Source organism: Cnephaeus nilssonii (assembly GCF_951640355.1).
Source record: "Cnephaeus nilssonii genome assembly, chromosome: 21".
NCBI classification, from domain to species: Eukaryota; Metazoa; Chordata; class Mammalia; order Chiroptera; family Vespertilionidae; genus Cnephaeus; species Cnephaeus nilssonii.
The window spans coordinates 37,697,213-37,703,572 of record NC_137092.1 but is presented as its reverse complement, the minus strand read 5'-3'; positions in this window follow the sequence as shown (position 1 = coordinate 37,703,572).

Here is a 6,360-nt window from a genome sequence, read left to right as displayed (position 1 = left end):
CCGCCCCCACCTGCCCAGACTGTCCCTCCAACTCCTCTCCCAGACCCCCTGAGCTCAGGCTCAAGTTCCCATCTCCTCTCCAGCCCCCATCCCCTCCCTCTGCAATTTGACCCTTTCCCCCCCCACACACACACATATATTTTCATTGATTTCAGAGAGGAAGAGGGAGGGAGAGAGAGATAGAAACATCAATGATGAGAGAGAATCATTGATCGGCTGCCTCCTGTATGCTCCACACTGGGGATCGAACCCACAACTCAGGCGTGTGCCCTTGACCGGAATCGAACACAGGACCCTTCAGTCCACAGGCTGACATTCTATCCACTGAGCCAAACCAGGTAGGGCAATTTGACCCTTTCAAAAATGCACACACACATACATACACATACACACATACACACACACACACACACACACACACACACACACACACACACAGAGTCGGCAGGCTCCCTTGCACCTCTCCCGAGTCCCCATGTAGACCAGGCTCACCCCACAACCCCAAGGAGTGACAGCAGATCCTGGAATGGCCGTGCAGAGAAAACCGCTGAGGAAAGGGCTGGGGGCAGGAGTCATGAGCGGTGCAGGAGGGACGACATGCTAAGCCTCAGAGAGGGCAGACAAGGCACCCCGTGGCCACAGCCACAGAGAAGCCAGGGCCGCTACAGCCTCTGTCCTTTCCCCCAGCTCTCGGTGAAGGGTTGGGGCTGGAGAACTACCAGTTGAGACCATGATGGATGAGAAAAGTGGGGGCTTAGAGGTGGCATAGGTGGCGTGATGGGAGAATGTCAAGTTCAGTTGAGGATGGGTTAGAGCTAGTTAGAAATAAAAGTCACGTGTGGGATTCTGTTTCAGAATTTGGGTTAGGGTTAGTGACTGAGGTCCAGATAAGGACCAGTAGGCACGAGTTTTGGACACATGTGACCTTGGGACTCTCTGAGCCCCTACTCAGCCTTCCCAAGCCTCGGCAGTTCCTGCTGGTCCACCCCAGAAGGGGGATGCCAGGAGGGAGCGTGTTGGATATGCCCACATCTCTCCCATCAAGTGATATCCTGGAGCTAGCCCAGACTCGTAAGAGCAAACAGTCTGAAATAAACTCTTTATTGCACTAAAAATCAAAATAAAAAAGAGCAAATAGCACTGCAGTGGGCCCCATTACTGAAAGGAGTGGCTGTCAGCACTGTGACAAAGGGTGGTTGATTAGATGCTATGAACTGAACTGTTATCAAGGGAATAGTGGAGGAAAGAAGAATTCGCTTGTAAGGAGTATGTGAATTCCTGATGACAGGCCTGAAGAAGAATTAAGAGACCCTAAAGATAAAAGATTTCCTCCTCACCAAGATCAACCACACACTGCAGAACCCTCATCTACTCAACAAATGGGCTGGGCCTTGCTCTAGGCCCCAGGAGCAGCGATTAATGGAACGCAGTGTCTGTCCTAGAGCATCCAGGCTGCTGGGGGAGACAGACAAGGGTGGGAGTGCCCACCCCTCGTCCCAACATGATGAGCTATGGTGATCACAGCAAGGCCCAGGCCTGGTGGGCAGGATGTCTGGAGCACATCTGATGATGTGCGGGAGGACTGAGAGTGGAGGGGAGTGGCTGGAAGAGTACTTGGGTCCTTAGAAACTAAACTCGGACCCTGCCGGAGCCCACAGAGAAGAGAGTAAGTCAAGAGAGACAGCCCTTGGTGGTTATATTTGGACTGAGGAGGGAAGATCCTTGAGGACTGAATCCCTGGGGACCTTCTGCCCAATCCACCAGAGCACTGGCTGGGATCAGAGCCAGGCCTGCCGTGTACGTTTGTACGTAGAGAGAGAGACAGACCTTGCTTGGATGGACTAAACTATATGCCCACTGGGACTCTGACCCTTGAATTTGTAGAAATAAAGTTTGCCTTTGATTCTCTAGTCTGAGTTCCCCCAATAGATATCCGCAGAGGGGAACTGTGGTTCCCTCAGTCCCCAGCAGCCCCAGGCTGCCTTGCTTTCCTGGCAGGCGACAGAGCTAACTAAGCCGGGTGTGTGTGTGTGCTTCGGAGCCTTCCCTACTAAGCCTGTCCTGACCAGCCCTCCCTCTGCTCTCCGTGTTTGTTTCCTGTTGCCTGGACACGGACTAGGAAAGGGGAAGGAGTGTGGGGAAGGTGGTGCCAGCGGGGGCAGGGCTCAGAAGCACCACACATCGCCCAGGGCAGGAGAGCTACAGGCCCAGCCAATGGATAAAGTGGAATGTTCCTGGCTTTCTCCCCCTAACAACCCACTCACCCCCACCCCCCCAAAAAAAAAGGACTCAGAAAAGCCACGTGTTTCCAGAACTTTGGACACGGGGTCAGGCTGTATCTGAAGGGGCACCATGTAAAAAGAAATCCTGAACTTGTGTAGTGTGGTCTGAAAGCGCTGGGACTGCACAGGAAGACATAGCCTGACTCAGCATTAAGAACTTTCTGAGCACCGGGGCTGATCTGAGATGGTTTGGGTTCTTTATGACTCTCAAGCAAGCTCAGACTCTCCAACTATTTGATTTAGAGATTACAAAGGAGATCCAAGCACCAGTGGGTCCTTGAGATCCTTTCCAGCCTTGAGATTCTATGATCTGGTGCTCACGCCATCAGCCCAGGGACCAACAGTTTTCCCCTGGGGCTGTGGGGAAAAGCTCCTTAGCTCTGGGCAGTTTCTCCTGCCCCCCACTCACCCCCACTCCCACGACTTCTATTTCTAAGAGAAGGGGTCTTCTAAGGTAGCCACCCAAAACCTCAACCTTCTTCCTGTCCCAGCCTCCAAGTCATCAGAGGGCATTGAGATCATGGTGACCCTTCTCCCAAGAGGACGTGGAGAATGCAGGAAGGAATGCAGAGCTTCCACTGAAAGGTCATCCCAGCTGGGAGAGTGGGAGCTATGACAGAGGGAAGGTCTAAGCTATTCAAAGCCAGTCAAATCAAGAGTAACTTAGCCTATTCTGGGACTCTAGATTTCTGTGGTGTTGGAAATGACCTTCTTCCAGGTAACCTTGGTGTGATTTGCCAGTATAGATCTCAGAGTATGGAAGGGAGAGAGAATGGGGGGCAGGTCACCTTGACAGCAGCCTAGGCTAAGGGCAAGACCTCTGGTCAGGATGAACCCTCCCCCCCCCCACCCCCCCGCCTCATCTCTCTCCCAGGCTCCTGCTCTGAAGAAGGACCAATCAGGATGGATGTGAGTGAGGAACGCTATGGGCTCCACTCTCAGACTTCTTGTCTGAGACTCCAGCGTCTTCCCTCCACTGTCACCTAAACAGCTGCCACGCTTCTTCACCCCAAAAGCCCTGTCTGGCTTTGAACTCTCTGAACCCCTTTCATCCTAGCCTGATCAAAGTGCTTTTACTGAGACCAATGAATGCCTGGACCCAAGTCACAGATGTGGATGCTGAGGCTTTCCGAGGTGCTGGAGGACACCCCGGCCCCCTCCTGAGTCAGGGACAGCCTGGCTTGGCCACCAGAGCAGACTGCTGAGTCATGACCAACTGGAGCTGCTTCTTCGGCAGGTGCAGAGGTTCTGAGACAGCCTCAAGTCTCAGCAGAGCCTGACTCAGGCAGCAGGCACATGCAGGCAGGTGGGACATGCAGCCAGCCAGGCGCTGGAGGACATGTGATCAGGCGGTCATTGCATGAAGACCTCATTCAGTGCTCCATGGTGGAGCCCAACCACTGGGTTTTCCAGGCCATCGCATCCCAGCCTGACTTTGCAAAGACAGGAAGACTCAGGAGGCAGAAGGAAGGGAGCTGAGAAGCAATCGGGGATCCATACAATCAAGTCAGTAGTTTAGACACTTTATTTTCCCTGCAAGCGTCTCACATCTTTCTATCAACCAAGAGAACGCGCCCAACAGCACATCCTACTCATCCTTAGATTTCCCCAGCACCGCTCTGCCCTTTTCAATTTCCCAGAAACCCCTGAGCTCATTCAGTGGCTTGGAGGGGCACACAGAGCTCATTTCATCCTCTGAGAATTAGGACTACAGCTCCAACCTCCAGCAGCAAGACTGCGGCTCGTTGTTCCTGAGCTGGCAGGTCCACTGTCTTCAACAAATTCCAATTTTCTCTCTTCTTTGTCTCAAGGCCCCACCCCTCCCCTCTGCAAGGTGGGCTCACACAGTCCCCTGTTGGCTCTGCCAACAGTACCATGCCTGACCCCAGCAGCCCCCAGTTAACAGCAGGGAGCTTCACCCTGTAATTATTCCCACTGCCATTCGTGAGTGAGAGCAGTGGAGAGTTTATAAAAGATGTCCAAATGTGGCCGGCTAGCCTCAGATGCCAGCTGCTGGCCCAGCTGTCAGGAGTGTCCCGCTTTTAGGAACAAGGTTCTGACAAGTCGGGCCAGTCCTGAAGCCCAAGGAAGCCTGCGCAGAGCTTCTCAGGAATCCAGAGAGAAGAAACTGAACCTCTCTGCCACACCGCGAGTCAATTCCAAGAATTCCTTGATGGAGAGAACCCCTGAGGGCTGGACTCTGAGCTTCTCTCCCAAACCAGTTCACCTGCTCAGAGGTGACTACACGCCTCCATCTGAAGCCAGACCTTGATTCATGTGACCTATCACTGCCCCTGCCACGTCCAAGCCATGTCGAGTCAGTCTCACTATCAGCCCTTGGGATCTGCCAGGCCCCGCAGACCTGCATTTTCACCAGCAGCAGTTCCGGTGAAATGCTAGCCTTGCTTTCAACCTATGAGCTTGGCTCTTTTTTTTTCTCCATGGGCTCAGAAGTTAGCAGTGCAACCTCTTTTCCCCTTGCCCTGTACTCCCAGGGAGCCCATTCCTCCCAGCCCGGAGATGGATGGCTTATGTGAGGAGCTGAGCAAACTCCAGGCACCCAAGGCCATGTCTGGCTTTCCTGGCGAGAGGGTCCCCTGAAACGGGTAAAGGCTCACTCCTTGGTCTCTGCGGGTACTAACCGTACAATAGGTGATGCTCAGAGAGAACAGAGCCAAGTAAGCCAGATGCAGGAGGGGCCACAATCCTCAGTGGATTGCCATGTCTTCGCGCCCACCTGAGGCTGGGTACCACATTTTCCAAGACCCCTAGGGCGGAAGATAGCAGCTTCCTTAGGGAGGGGTACTGAGCAGGGAAGGTGAGAAGGCCTCTCTCCCAAGCAGCCGGTGGGGCTGGCCAGCTTGCTGGGCAAGGCGACAGTCTGCCCGGTGAGAAAGGTGGGGAAGGCGCCCCGGCACGCTGCAGCCGATCCTTCCGATCCTTCCGAGGAAGAGTTAGCACAGGAAGCAGCTTGCCGCTCTCCCTGGGCCCTATGAAAGGAGGACTCTTGCCCGAGGCCCTTGTAACCTGGCGTTGTAAACACAACTGCCCTCTGCCAGCAGCTGTCTCCGCCTCCTCTGGTGCAGGCCCCACGGAGGGAGACAGGACTGGGCTCTGGGTTTGAGAAATGAAACACAAGGGCAGAGGGGAGGGGCACCATTGGTGATGGGAGCTGGGTGGAAGCACTTTCCCCCAAGGCATACCCAGATGGGGCAGGCTCCACGCCCAGCAGCTAGCACTTCCGCCCGGTGGGAGGCAGATAATCGGGGTCTTTCCCAAAAAGGCTGAGACTATTCTAAAGGTACAAGAAACTTGATGGGAGCAGCTGTGTGTGGGGGGGGGAGGGGCGAGGGGGGAGAGACAAATCAAATCAAGAACAGACGGGAACAATGAGAAGTTTCTGTGAGGATGGAGCTAGGTCTGCTGTGCTCACTGAGTGCTGGACCATCCCTAGCACATCCTTGGGACCCGGGAAGTGTTGAATGAGCGAAGGAGTGGATAGGGTATTCACACGGGCAGCGATGGCTTTGGGGAGCGCCACTCCTCGGAGTGAGGTGGACTGAGGATTGCCCAGCCGCTGGAGTGATGGGGCAGCTGTGTTTGGGTGAGGGCACTGGGCCACAGGGTGAGCAGCGGGACCCTGGGTGCGCCCTGCGGAGGGACAGGCAGTGCCTGTGTTGTGGCCCTGCTGCAGTTGGAAGGCTCTGGCGGGGCAGGGCCGAGACAGGTGGGTAAGTCCGGGTTCAGACACCACCCCCTTCACAGATGTGGTCTGAGTCATAGGCGTGAATCCAGAAGAGGTCTGTTTCGAATGGTTGAGCGCTTCCTTCCCCATCCACCCAGCCTGGCCCAGCCCCTCCCTGAGCGCATCTCCAGCTCCTCGCCTGCCCCGGAATGCCCTGGGCTGGGCCGGCGCTGGAGGCGGAGGCTAGACCGCGCTGAAAGCTGACATGATGGCAGCATCCCAGAGGCTCACAAAAGGCCAGGAGACACCAGAACCAAGGGGCCGCCGGGCTGAGCAGGGCAATGGTGGGGAGATCTGGCCCCGGAGCATCGCGCCGCGCACACCTGGGTCTCC